The sequence below is a fragment of the Palaemon carinicauda genome, chromosome 12 (assembly GCF_036898095.1).
Source record: "Palaemon carinicauda isolate YSFRI2023 chromosome 12, ASM3689809v2, whole genome shotgun sequence".
Classification (NCBI taxonomy): domain Eukaryota; kingdom Metazoa; phylum Arthropoda; class Malacostraca; order Decapoda; family Palaemonidae; genus Palaemon; species Palaemon carinicauda.
Window position 1 is genome coordinate 144,710,389 of NC_090736.1, and position 14,375 is coordinate 144,724,763.

At 49.6% G+C, this 14,375-nt stretch overlaps 1 long non-coding RNA gene across 1 annotated transcript in view; it reads left to right on the forward strand.

Annotated features, from left to right (window-relative positions):
* Positions 1 to 619: 619 nt before the first annotated feature.
* LOC137650678 (uncharacterized) overlaps positions 620 to 14,375 on the forward strand; it is a 128,225-nt gene continuing 114,469 nt past the window's right edge. The window contains exons 1-2 of the long non-coding RNA XR_011046046.1: positions 620 to 993; positions 1,171 to 1,318. This is a non-coding gene — a long non-coding RNA (uncharacterized lncRNA). The remainder of the gene's footprint in view (positions 994 to 1,170; positions 1,319 to 14,375) is intronic.

Sequence of the window (14,375 nt, forward strand, 5' to 3'; positions counted from 1 at the left end):
TAATGTTGACGTCCGATTGAGATTATTTTCAATAACATGAAAATAAACCAATATTTTTCGAACATTTATTCAGAAAATAACAGAAAGTATCAGTGAACATTACCAGTCACGAAAAAGAGGTGTATTTTCGCGTCTTTCCCGGTGATACAAGCGATTTTCTATTCTCCCGGACGGCATCCGACGTCCGGATTTTACACTGTGCCACAAAAGCCAACTAAAATCAGTTGTAACATTTTAGTTTTTTGGAGAATTGCTCACACGTGGAAAAGTTTATGTTGCAACTTATTACTATTTATATACATTTTATACTAGATGCATATAGAATATCATAAATAAGAATAATAATGACAATAGATAAAAGACACAGCCTGACTTTTATTTGTGTGAACGTAGCCACGTGTTAAAGAAATTTAATCGCTCTAGCTACTGTTGATTAGCTTCCGATCTTCCTCTGTTTAAATATTAATCATTGGAGTTAATGATAACTTGAAACCAGTAACGAGATTCCCGTCCATAAATATCTTGCCATACAAAAGAAAACAATAATATAATGATTGCATTTAAAGGAATAATGTTTCAGATATAGTGAGTAGGAAGAACGCTACTCAGCAAGGGGTGATCTCGGCATCATATATGGCGTGTAATATTCATATTAGTCTAGAAACCATACGTTCAAAATAAGAAAACAATGTTTTCTTGCTAATGCTAAAAGTTTGGCCAATTATTTTACGAAAATCCCTGATTATTTTAGAAAATGTTACACCACCAGTCTCTCAGAGTCAGCTGACGCTTTCGTAAATATTGGAACACGAGAAGGCAATGTAAACAATACTGCTCATTTATTTATCTATACAATACAGAATTACCGAAATTTGTTCTCAACCAATGAGAAGCTTAGACTTTTAAGTAATATCCATAAGGTGTCTCATATCATAAGATGTTAGGTGTAACTGGGATTGTGTTGTTTCCCCTGGAAACTGTGTTAAATATAGGGTAGGTCAGGCCATAGCTTTATTCGTAGGCCAGTATTTGTTAATTTGGCTCTTAGAATTTGTATGTTAGATCAACCAGTGGTTGTATTATATCATTATATGGTATTTGTTTACAAGAGCATGCTCTCCATTTACTCCAAAATTATGCAGTCCTGCTGATCCCCTCTTTTTGTTACAGTAATTAGGAAGTTCTTTAAATGCTGGGAAAGCAAAGATTAGCAAGATATATTGTGGAAGCGGGGAGTGGTTGGTGGAGGAGGTACTAAGCTACCAGGAACCGACATCGTCAAAATAGTCAACCTCTGTCAATTCTGACTAGAGTGCAGGTTCGGCAATAAGGGTTTTGTGTCTTGACCTTAAAGAATTAACCCCAGAGCGGATATATACCGCTGACTTGACTTTCATAAAAACCTGTTGTAAAAAGGCCTGTATCTCGATATAAATATTTCTGGTTGATAGACATTGTAAGTATTTCGGTAAAGTTTTACTGTATTACGGATTCTAATTTCTAACAGAAAATATATGTTTTCCTGTAGTAAATAACGTGATTCGACTGAATTTGACCTTCATTTCAACCACAAACATACAGAATAACCAATTCGACTAACTTTAGGATGCCGAACTGGTTGCTATTATTACGGATGAAATGAAGGTGAAAACTGGTTAAATCACGTTATTTTAATACAGGAAGACATATATTTTCTGTTTAAATGATTAAATATAATCACTATTGCTATATATGATGTGTTTAAATGTTTAAATATAATGACTTGTTCAACGGTGTCACTTCACTCACGTATGTACTGAGAACGATAACATTAGAAACGTTACAAATGATACACAGTTTTACCCACGTTGGGTGGGATTGCTAACGTTGCCAATGTTACGGTAATATTACCATAAGTATTTTAAAGGATTTTTCCATATAACATTTACACTATATAAAAAGTACAAAAAGGGTACAGAACCTAACAAACCCACTTAACCTAACCTAGTAGTTCCCAGGTCACAAACCTCACATATTTACTGAGAACGGTAAAATTAGTCACGTTACGAATGATACACAACGTTACCAACGATACGGTGACATTACTAGTGATAGTAATGATAGATATTACCATGCGTGTTTTAAATAATTTTTCCATATATACTTTACACAATATATAAAAAGTACAAAAAGGGTACAGAACCTAACAAACCCACCTAACCTAACTTAGGAGTTCCCAGGTCACAAACCTCACGTATGTACTACGAACAATAAAATTAGCAACGTTCCCAATAATACACAGTGTTAACAACGTTACAAAGGAATTGCTAACGATAGCAATGCTACGGTAATATTATCATGTGTACTTTTAAGAATTGTTCCATATACACTTTACACAATATATAAAAGGTACAAAAAGGGTACAGAACCTAACAAACCAACCTAACCTAGCGTAGAAGTTAACAGGTCACAAACCCAATATAGACTTTTGTTGAATGACTTACCTTTGGGTATTACAGTAAAATACGTAAATGTCTTTCCTGTAAGATAGAAAGGAACCGCACTTGGGGCACTGTAACCATTGAGGTATTACATTGTGTGCTTTAAGGAAATTATCAACATTAGATCTCGAATCATAAAAATCACCTTGGAATTTAGCAAATGATTTTAGGTATGTAATATTGCAGAAGTTACAAGTTTCTATAACTTCCTCCATCGCAAAAACACGGAAAAATAAATCTCACTTGAAATGACGGACACCTTACTAGGACAAAGGTTTCTAGGGAAAAGGATTTGGTGGAAGGGGTCTACTCACTTAAAGAGATAAAGGAAGGGGGTAGGGAAATATTAACTGACAACCCCCTTGTGCAAACTTTGAATACGTATGGGTTCGTGATTGGTTAACGGGAAAACAACGGAGTCTAGAAGGTAAACACGAATGGACTGGAATGGGAAACTTGTCCAGGTCAAGTATTTATGTGAAATCAGGGTGTGACAAGGTAATAAAAAAAAAAATAAAAGCAATATAGGAAGTTAAAATGGAATGTATGATAAATAATATTTAATGGGAATATAAAATGAGGTGATTTTATAAGGTATCCGATAATAAAACGAGTAATTCTTGGGTAATATGTATACGAGGGTATTACATAACTAATCAAGTAACAGAATTGAACAGAGCTGGTAGAGAGATGGATAGTTACATTTCACGATTAGAGAAGAAGAAATCCTATTGGTGGAGGAAAAGTCTCTGCGCAGGGAGGCGGGGGTTTTGCGCAGAAGGTCGGAACCTGCTATGTACGAACGAACGAACAAACAGGAGCGTCTACAACCGGCAATTAGAACGAGAAAAATTAAATGAAAAACAATGCTAATGTTAGCATGTTACGCTAACATTTGGTCTACATCAGACGTTGGCAGCACTGGTTACTGTATTTTTTTATGAAACATAGTCTTTGCAACGGCACCTCCACAGTTTATCCAGTTATACTGTTTTGTCTTTTCCTCCGATTATTGTACATCCAAGGAGGTAATGTATAGAGAAGAAAAGGCCTGTTTTTTCCGTAACTGAAATACAAACCACGCTATTTACATGGGGTAATTACTTCGGCGTAGCTGAATGACGAGCCATCAGAATTTTAACGAGGGTTTACTACCCCACCGCTAGATAGCGGGGGGTAGGGAGGGGTAGCTTGCTACCCCCCCTCACACATACTAGTGAGTGCTTCACTTTACTTTTGGCTCGGGCGGTGAGCGGAAGTGTCTGCTCCCACCCTCGCTTTGACAGCCATTAATGCTTTTGTCTTTTACTTACTTTTTCTTATACTTAATATATATATAAACATTTGTTGTGTTTATGTATATATTTGTGTATAGAATATAGTAAGTTTCCTTTTCAGTGTTTGTGCCGTGTGTGTAGTGTACGACAACGGAGAGTGAAACTCCGACGTAGTTCTAGGCCACCACGGTTTCACTTCATGGGGTGCGGTCTCTCCCTTGGTACTTCGGTTGTTCCTTCGGCTTCCGATAATTCGGCCGCCGTGGGGACTCGTCATCGCTGGACTTTCTTCTTTCATCTGTTTTCTTCGCTGTTCCTCCTTTCCTACGGAGAACTTGGATCCTCAGCGAAGGGAATGTGGGAGTTTAGTTTGACTACGGTCTCTCTCTCCCTACTCGAGGTCGTTCACCCCTTACTACTTCTACTACGTACTACCACGTACTACTACGGTAGCTTCTTTCCCGTTGCGGGCTGAGTTGCTATTCCGTTTTGTCTCAATTATTTTTTAATGAAATCTAATTGTATTTTTAACTTTTCAGCTTCTGGGGAACACTTCCCTTCGGGGGTCGGTGGTTCTTACTATTTATGAACATTCAAATCAGTTACATAATTATAATTGTTACAATTCTGCTTTTTGTTAAAGTTCTCCGCCCTCCCCCTTCTCCAGTAAATGTCAGTGGGGGAGGAGGGCGCATACTTAATTTCTAATTCTTATGTTTTGCTATTCCCTCGGGGTTACTCTTCGGAGTTCCTCCCTGGGGAATTTCTGTTAAATAATTATTTAACTTTATTTTCCCAGTTAACTATGCAGTTGTTCCGTAACCGAAATACAAACCACGCTATTTACATTGGGTTTACCTTTTAGCGCAGCTGAAATGGCGAGCCATTAGAATTTAACGAGGGTGTATTACCCCCGCGCTAGTTAGCGGGGGGGTAGGGGAGTGGTAGCTAGCTACCCCTCCCCCCTCACACACAGGTGAATGCTCACTTTCACTTTTGGCTCGGACTGGGACAGACGTCTCTGTCTTGGTCCTCGCTTGGCAGCCATTGTTTGTTTTGTCTTTACTTAATCACTTACTTTTCCTTTACTCAGTATATATGTAAACATGTTTTCATGTTTGTAGTGTATATATATTTGAGTATAGAAATCAGTAAGTTTCCTTTTCAGAGTTGTGTGTGTAGTGTACGATATCTCCGTGGAGTCCTCGGCAGTTAGGCCACCACGGCGTAATTTTATGGGTTGCGATCGAGTTTGACTTCGGTCTTTCTCTCTCTCTCTCTCTCTCTATCTCTCTATCTCTCTCTCTTGAGGTCGTTCACCCTTTTACTACGTTTTACTACGCCCCTTGTAGCTTCCTTCCCGTGTGGGGGGGTTGCTACGCCGTACGTTTTGTCTCAATTAGTTTATGAATCTAATTGTAGTTGTTAATTTTTCAGCTTGTAGAACAATTCCTTTCGGGGTTTTCGTTCTTTCTTTAGTGTTCATTTATTTTTAAATTACATAATTACATAGTTTCATAATCATAATTGTTATAATTCTGTTTTGGTTACAGCTCTCCTTCCGTGAGTGTAAGTGGTTGTGAGGGCACGTGCCTGTTGAGTAATTCTTGTTTCCTTTCCCTCGGGATTCCTCTTCGGAGCCTTCCCGGGGGAATGAATGTGTACTAATGATTTTTGTTTTATTTTTTTTACAGTTACCGATCTAGTTCGTTTCTGTAATATGGCAACAGTGTGAGCTGTCTTGTTGAGGCCTGGGGATTCGGCTGTTGCTGCCTCCCCTTTGGATTTTCGTCAGGGGCATGTCTCCTTCTACTGGAAGTATTCCCGTGACGATTGACAGCTCTCCAGTTCATTTTAGAACTCTCAGGAGGCTTGCCTCCTTGGGTGGGTAACTTTCCTTCCGAGGGAAGTTTTTCCTGTCCAGGCTTGAGTTTTTCCCCTTTTGGGGGGTTCTTCTCTTGCCTTTTTTTCATGCGACTATGCTCTTGGTGCTGAGCGGTCACACCTGCAGTTTCGCTCAAGGGGCTGGGCAACTGCAGGAGCCCCTCTTCAGAGGATTGCTCCTTTTAGGTCACTGGCTGACCAGTCTCTTCTACGAAGCGTTTCTCTTTCGTTCGCAAGAGAGTACACTCATAGAGACTCCTCTTCGGAGGATTCTTCTGCTGCTGTTGCTGTTGGCCTCCTTCGCCGTAAGGCTCACCGTCCGCCTCATCGTAAGGGCCTCTCATCTCCCTATAAGGGTGCTAAGAGGCGCCTTTTTGAATCTCTGTTTGCAGCCTACAACTCCTTCTTCTTGATCTTCCGCCTTGGTGCAGATGGACAGCAGTCTGACCTCGTCTTCCGACGGGCAACGGTCTTCCCGACGGACAACGGTCTTCTGACAGACATCAGTCTCCCGGCGGAGAGGCAACGGTCTTCCGACGGACATCTGTCTCCCGACGGACAACGATCCCTTCGGGGCAAAGGGTTGCCTCCCACGGGGGTTATTCCCTTGCGTGTCAGGGTTCCCCTGCGCGCCCTTCTGCTGTGTTCTCTCCTGCTCCTGCTCAGTGTTAGCGCACAGGCGCTCTCCTGCTCATCAGCGCTTCCTGATCGCTAGCGCTCTCCTGTTCGCCAGCGCTCTCCTGTTCGTCAGCGCTCTCATGATGATCATCTCTGCTGTTCCTGTTGGTTCCTGTTACGCGCCCTGTGCGCCCACGTTCGCCCTCGTGATCTAGAACTTCAGTTCAGGTCTGGGTCAAGGACTCTTCTTCTATGCGCAGGCTTCCACGCGTTGCCTTCTGCTCGTCAGCGATCATCAGCTCGCCAGCGACCTTATACGCGTCAACGTTCACCTGCTCGCCAGCGATCTCCTACGCGTCAACGATCGCCATCGATCTGCCACGCGTGTCAGTTCCCCTGACCACCATCAGTAGCGATCTAGCGCTCGCCTGCTGTGGACCATGATCTACGGTAGCTGAGTCTTGCCGTAGATCTTTCTCCTGCTCGCCAGCGCTCACCTTTTCTTCTGTCCTTCTGTGCGCCAGCTTTCTTCATTTGCCAGCGCACATCTACGCGCCCTTCTTTGCCACGCACCAGTGGGCGCCAACGGTTTTCTGACCGTCTAGGATCACCTGATTAACAGCTGGCTTCAGCGCTCACCTTCCTGATGCACCTGCGCGCCTTCTGTTAGCGCGATGCGCGCTAACCATCAGTAGTCTCTCTCGTGTTGGCAATCGCCTACGCGCCCGCGCGATTCTTCATCTGCTCGCTAGCGTTTTGTTAACGCACCACCGCTCGCCAACGCGCCGTCGCTTGCCGTCGCTTGCCGACGCGCCGTCGCTTGCCGACGCGCCGTCGCTTGCCGACGCGCCGTCGCTTGCCGACGCGCCGTCGCTTGCCGACGCGCCGTCGCTTGCCGACGCGCCGTCGCTTGCCGACGCGCCGTCGCTTGCCGACGCGCCATCGCTTGCCAACGCTCCGTCACTCTCCTGCGGGCTATCGCCTCGCCAGAACGCGCCATCGCTTGCCGACGCGCCATCGGTCTCCCGACCGCCTGTGCTCACCCGCGCGCCCACGTGCCTGCGCGGCCACACGCCCACGTTCCTGCGCGACCGCGCACATGCTCTCCAATGTTCGCCCGCTTGCGAACCAACGATATTCCATCGCGCGAACGGACGGTGTTCCGTCGCGCGGACGGACGGTGTTCCGTCGCGCGGACCGACGGTGTTCCGTCGCGCGGACCGACGGGGTTCCGTCGCGCGGACCGACGGGGTTCCGTCGCGCGGACCGACGGGGTTCCGTCGCGCGGACCGACGGGGTTCCGTCGCGCGGACCGACGGGGGTCCGTCGCGCGGACCGACGGGGTTCCGTCGCGCGGACCGACGGGGTTCCGTCGCGCGGACCGACCGGGTTCCGTCGCGCGGACCGACCGGGTTCCGTCGCGCGGACCGACCGGTCCGTCGCGCGGACCGACCGGTCCGTCGCGCGGACCGACGGGGTTCCGTCGCGCGGACCGACCGGGTTCCGTCGCGCGGACCGACCGGGTTCCGTCGCGCGGACCTACCGGGTTCCGTCGCGCGGACCGACCGGGTTCCGTCGGGCGGACCGACGGGGTTCCGTCGCGCGGACCGACGGGGTTCCGTCGCGCGGACCGACGGGGTTCCGTCGCGCGGACCGACGGGGTTCCGTCGCGCGGACCGAGGGAGTGCCGTCGCGCGGACCGACGGGGGTGCCGTCGCGCGGACCGAGGGGGTGCCGTCGCGCGGACCGAGGGGGTGCCGTCGCGCGGACCGAGGGGGTGCCGTCTGGCGGACCGAGGGGGTGCCGTCTGGCGGACCGAGGGGGTGCCGTCGCGCGGACCGAGGGGGTGCCGTCGCGCGGACCGAGGGGGTGCCGTCGCGCGGACCGAGGGGGTGCCGTCGCGCGAGACCGACGGGGTGCCGTCGCACGAACGTCGGCTTAATTCTTGCAGTATCCATTGCTCGCCTATGGGTTATCGCTCACCGACCACCAGCTCTCACCCTTCCTACCACGCTCGCCCTCCTTCTGCGCTCCTTCGCTCACCTTCGTTTGCGTTCTTGCGTGACCGCGCATGGACGCTTCCACGTTCGCCCACGCGCAAATCATTGATTTACCATCGCGCGAGCTCCAGGGCGATTGCGACCACGATTCCCATTGGGGTTTTCGCAGCATGGCCAGCCTGGCGAGTACTTCTGGAGCGTATTTCTAGAACACGGCCTCACCCCGTAAACGCAGAGCATGGCACATGCAAGAATAAGAAGAATCTTCAGGGAGGTCTGAGCAACACTCCTCTTTCCAGAAACTGGGTTAGCCCTTCCCATGTCATTCCCTGAAAGGATTTTTGGCGGGGGGCTTTCCGTTCGAGATTTCTCCATCGGCCAAGTGGTAACTGCTTACCCCTTCCTCTTCTCCATCTCGTGTAAGGGGCTTTCCAGGTCCTTTCCCTCCTCGGTTACGGCCCGAGGTTTGGTTCAAGGAAGCTACAGGAAGGTCATGGGTACTTTCCTTCTCTCTGGCTCAGGCACCTTGGCGTTTCGTTGTTAAGTATCTAACTTGCAGGCAAGCTCGATGTTGGACCATCTGGACGCAGTGACCGAGGGCTTCCTTTCGGGTGTCTCATCCGTGGATGTCGACAACCTCAGACACCCTTCCATCCTTGAGAAGATTTTGTTTGTGCCCAAGGACAGAGACATAGACAGCGGCTGTGCGGAGGGAGTCGACTTCCGTTTTCACTCCTCCAAGGCGCTTTCTTCCAGACTCTGCAGGGCTCCAGCGCCTTTTTCTTTCAACCACGTCGGCCCAAGTTATCGTCTACGACAACTGAGACAAGGTGTCCAATTGCAGTTCTTCCTGTCAGGAACAAATGGCACGGGAGGCTCCCCCCGGGGGGGGGGGGGGGCATAGTCCTAGAGGGAGCAGCAGAGTTCACGAACTCTAGGATTGGCGGGGTGCCAATCCCCTTGCAGGTTTCACGCTGGGAATATGCCTAAGGTTACTCATCCGGATGACAACTTCCCGATGCCCATTCCTGCACGATCTCTGTGATCAGCCAAGGATATCGCGCCTGCCGTCTCTGTCAGCGAATTCAGTGTCTCTGAACCCTTATGCCATAGGGTCGGCAAGAGTTTGCCCATTTGGGCAGAATGATCCATACCTTAGGAGAAGGTCCTCCATAGGATCATCGACGGCTTCACCCCCGGCTTCTTCAGTCGATCCTTTCTTGTAAGGAAGTAACTGAGACGGGAGTTCCGTAGTCGACCTCTCAGCCCTGATCAAGTTTGTCGAACAAACTTCGTCCAGCGTGGAACAGCAGAATCGATCAGACTGGTAACGAGGTGACTGGACTCCTTAAACCCTGGATCGGAAGGACGGGTACTTTCAGTTTCCATTCCATCCATCTTCCAGGAAGCCCGTGGAATTCAGCCTAGACTGCAGGTATTCCTGCTTAAGATGCAGTGTGGCGATCCCGCCGTGGCATCGCAGGTTTTTTTCCCCAGAGAACTCTCCCTGCTTTCCTCATGGCCGCTCAGGTGCAGGCTTCCGCCTCCTTCGCTTTTTGGAGGTCTGGTCAACTCCGGTAGGCTCGGGTTCGACCTTCTTCAGCGCCGGGACAAGCTTCCGGATGCTTACCCTGAGTGGGGGTTCATGGTATTTTGCTAGGAGCCTTCTCCTCTTCTGCCTCAACATCTGGAGTATCTGGCCATGATATTGAGTCAACGGCCTTACCACGTTGGAAACCCCACTTCTCATCCATCCAGCGAGGTTAAGCAACGTCGGTTCTGGTCGGTACTTGGATGGGTGACCACCTGGGGACGCCAGATTCTGTTGCCTCCTCCTCCCAGCCTTCCCTTCAGTTGACTGTGGCAAGGCTGAGGAGAGTCGCAGTACCTGTTCTCAGTCAAGCAGAGCTTTCAGCCCTACCTTGGAACGTTTCCTAGTTCTCCTTCCTCATTGACCCGTCTATAGTTCCGAACGGTCGCCTCAGGATAAGTTCCATGTGGGGCGGTCCAAGTTCCGGTGTTTTCAGGCAACGATTAACCGGACTTTCTGGCCCCTATGGGACCAGCGGAACTATTAGACCTGCAATGGGTGTTGACCTATGGAACCTGTTGATGGGAGTGGATATTATCGTCCTTTCCCCACATTCTTGATGCTGTTCTCGGACTCGTCAAAGAAAAAGGGGGGGGGGGGGCATGTTCCGTTCCAGGCCTATGGTCAGGACCTGAAGGATACCTCTCTATCATTCAGGCAGGCTTAGGGGCCGTAGTCTGTGCCCTCTACAGATCCTACAGCTCCTGCCGAGTCGCTCCGTGCGCGTCAACTTCATGATTCTGGCGTGTTCTAACCAGCAGGGGACGCATTTTCACACCTTCACATCTTGCAGTAGAGATACCGAGATGATTGAGATACTCTCAATACCACCATCGGCTCTCTCTTTCCAGGCAGAGGAATGTTCTCTCCGACTATTCGAGCAGAGCCTCGTAGAGAGAGAGTACCTGGGGGTCTTTGGCCTTGAGTAACCAGCAAGTCCTGGTCTGGGGGACCTGATCGCGACAGCTTGGAACCTCAAGCTTCCGCTGTTCTTCCTGTTCTTCCCCCCAGTCTCAGACCCTGAGACTCTGGCAAGATGCATTCCGGTGATGGTGGTACAACTTCGATGCCTGCGTCTTCCCTCCTTTTTGTCTGTAGAGAATGGGTCTCAACAAGACCAGGTTGTCTGCCAACTTTTCAATGGGAGAGCTCCACTGGGACTATACGCAGAACGGTTTCTGGACCCTCTGCTTCCCCTGACGGAACTCCTGGGAGAGCTTCTCCCACGGCACAGACTACTCAAACAACCACACTGCAACATCTTTCATGAGCCGAGGCGTCGCTTCGGCTTCATGCCTGGAGACACTACGCCGCCTCCTCAAGAAGAGACAACCCGCTACAGTCGCGGTACGGAGGTCGCGTCATCTGCGATATTCATCCGCAGGGGTCTTCCAGGCGAAGTGAAGTGTCTTCGGTGGTTGGTGCCGTGGGAGATATACCTCTTCCCTTGAGGCCTCTTCTCCAGCAATAACGATCTTATTGCCTTTCGGCGGGAGGAAACTCCTTTCCGCTCTCGGCAATGAAGCCTGTCGCTCAGCCTTTCCCTGACCTTCAGGCTTAAAGGAATAACTTTTTCCTTCCCGCTGGATCTTTCCTCGCTCATGCGAAGCTACGAACGTCCCTGCCCTAGTCGGAGTGAGACCTCCAACTTGGATCATGGCTCGGACTTTTTAGTCCCTTAAGAGATCTTCTCAAGACCCTTTACGACAGGCCTCTGATTGTATTCCGCCTTGGGTCTCCTGCTCACTCTGGCCGCGGCCAGTGTGTAAGCAATCTTCTTGGTCTCGTACGACTCCGCCCTTTCTAAGGAAGGGGGGAAGGCAACATTCAGGTTCGCTCCTGAGTTGTTGGCTAGACTCAGAATCTTGGGGTCCCGGCCCTTCGGTCCAATTCCTTCAAGATTTCGATTCTCCATTCTGTATCTGATGTCCCAAAACCTTCTCCTTCTTGCCAGTAAAGGAATCGAGGGGTTAGCTTTGGGAACAGCTGCAGTTTGTCCTCAGTTGCAGCCGATCTGGGAGCAGAAGGACACGGGGGAGAGTCACCAGTATACCTCTTCAGCTCGGACTCAAGGACATTCATCTCGACCTGTCTCCAGACCCTCCCCCGTCACGTCGCCCTACAGCACGATGTTGGATACATCGCAACGTCCCTCGCCTTCGAGTAATACTACTCTGTGACGCAGGTGCTACAAGCTGGAGTCTGGAAGCGTCTAATGACCTTCGCAGCCCGCTTCCTGCAGGGCGTGACCCACAGGAGTTTCGATACGTTATCTATCTCTCTGTGGTGGCTACGCAACAGCTGGTCTAACCTCAGGCTCCTTTTTGGACAGGTAGCAGAAGGTTGAGGGCATTGTTATCAGGTTTTAGTCTGCATGAACGAAAGAAGTATGTCTGGCCCTTACTTCTTTCTTCATCATCTCCTCTACGGGGAAGCAGCATCCTGGTCTCTGCATAGCTGACCTCGAACCTCTGCAGGTAAACCATGCTTCCTTGTGTTCTGAGTATTGAGTCAATACTGTCGCGTCTCCCATACCCTGACGAGGTGGTATTGGGAACGTCCTAACCCAGAGTTCCTTCTGGAACTCCAGGTCATCTGCCTAGGACGGGTCACACTTCTTCCTTCACACACAAGCTTATGTAGGCCACACGGTTCCTTGCGGAACAAGGAACTTGTGAGGTGCAGGGACTCCTTTTCTCGAGTGCGACTCACTCGGATTCTGAGTCCCCGGGTAAAGCCAAAGCCAGTATGGCTGGGGACTTTCCACCCTACCTAAGGGGTAAGTCACCCAATGTAAATAGCGTGGTTTGTATTTCGGTTACGGAACAAATGACAAATTCGAGGATAATTTGTATTTTTCCTAACCATACAAACCTTAGCTATTTACACATATTTGCCCGCCAGCCCTGTCCCTCAAGACAAGTCCTACCTCTAAGTGAAAGTGAGCATTCACCTGTGTGTGAGGGGGGGGAGGGGTAGCTAGCTACCACTCCCCTAACCCCCCGCTAACTAGCGCGGGGGTAATACACCCTCGTTAAATTCTAATGGCTCGCCATCTCAGCTGCGCTAAAAGGTAAACCCAATGTAAATAGCTAAGGTTTGTATGGTTAGGAAAAATACAAATTATCTTCGAATTTGTCATTTTTCTTCGTTTGACTGAAGTGTGCCAACGAAGCAGAGCTGTCCTTTTTATGCCTGGGGAGTCTGCTGTCGCTGCCGTCTCTCTAGGACATCGTCATGGGCGTTCTCCCTTCTCTTAGAAGTTCTCCCGTGACAACTGTCAGCTCTTCAGTTCATCTTAGAACGATAAGGAGGTTCGCCTCCTGGGGTTAGGTAACTTCCCTTCCGAGGAAGGTTCCCTTCCCAGGTGTGAGATCTTCCCCCTGCAGAGGGGGAACTTCTCATACCTTAATATTCCTGGATGGGTTTTCCTGGCCCTTAGGCGGTTATGCTCTAGGTGCTGAGCGACCGCTCTTGTAATCATGCTCAAGGGGCTGAGCGGTTGCAAGGCCGGCCATGGAACTTGATGTGACTATGCTCTTGGGGCTGAGCAGTCTCTTCTGTAGCTATGCTCAAGGGGCTGAGCAGCTATAATATCAGTCTTGTGACCTCTCTCGTTCGCGAGGGAGGCCACTCATAAGGGCTCCTCTTCGGAGGATTGCTCCTTATACGTCTCTTCTACGAAGTGTCACCTCTCTCGTTCGCGAGAGAGAGGACACTCATAGAGACTCCTCTTCGGAGGATTGTTCTGGATTAGGTCAGCTTGCTGATCTAACGGCCCTTAGGGGCACCTTCTCCAGTCTCTTCTATGAAGTGTCACCTTTCTCGTTCGCGAGAGAGGACACTCATAGAGACTCCTCTTCGGAGGTTTGTTCCTGATTAGAACAGCTTGCTGTTCAGTCACTAACACTTCGGTGTTTAGTGACAGGGAAACTTCGGTTTCTCGTTACGCTGACCCTTCGGGGTCTCGTAACATTAGTTACGCAGAACCCTTGGGCTCTCGTAACTTTAGTCACTCCTACACTTCGGTGTTTAGTGACAGGGAAACTTCGGTTTCTCGTTGCGCTAACCCTTCGGGGTCTCGCAACTCAGGCTACGTTAGGCCTTTGGTTTCTCGTTCCCTTAGTCAAGACCTGCTGACCGGCCGTCTCTGTTCCTGGCTGCTGACGCGCTGTGGGCGCCCTCGTCTAAACCTGTCATTGCGCATAAGGGACTTGAGCGCAAACTGTGCCTCTAACCCTTCAGCTCCAGGTTTAACCTGCGCCCCCTCATGCTGCTGCTGTTCCAGACTTAGCGCCTCAGCGCTCACCTGCGCGCGTGCGCGCACCTGTTGCTGTTACGCGCCAGGGTTCCCCTGTGGCCCCTCATTGCGCGCCAGCGCCCACCAGCAGTTTCTGATTTAGCGCGCCAGCGCTCACCTGCACACACGCATGCGCACCCATCGCGCGCAGTTCCTGATACAGCGCACACGCGCTCACCAACGCCCCAGCGCGCTTCTACAATTCAGCGCGCAGTCCAGGAGGTG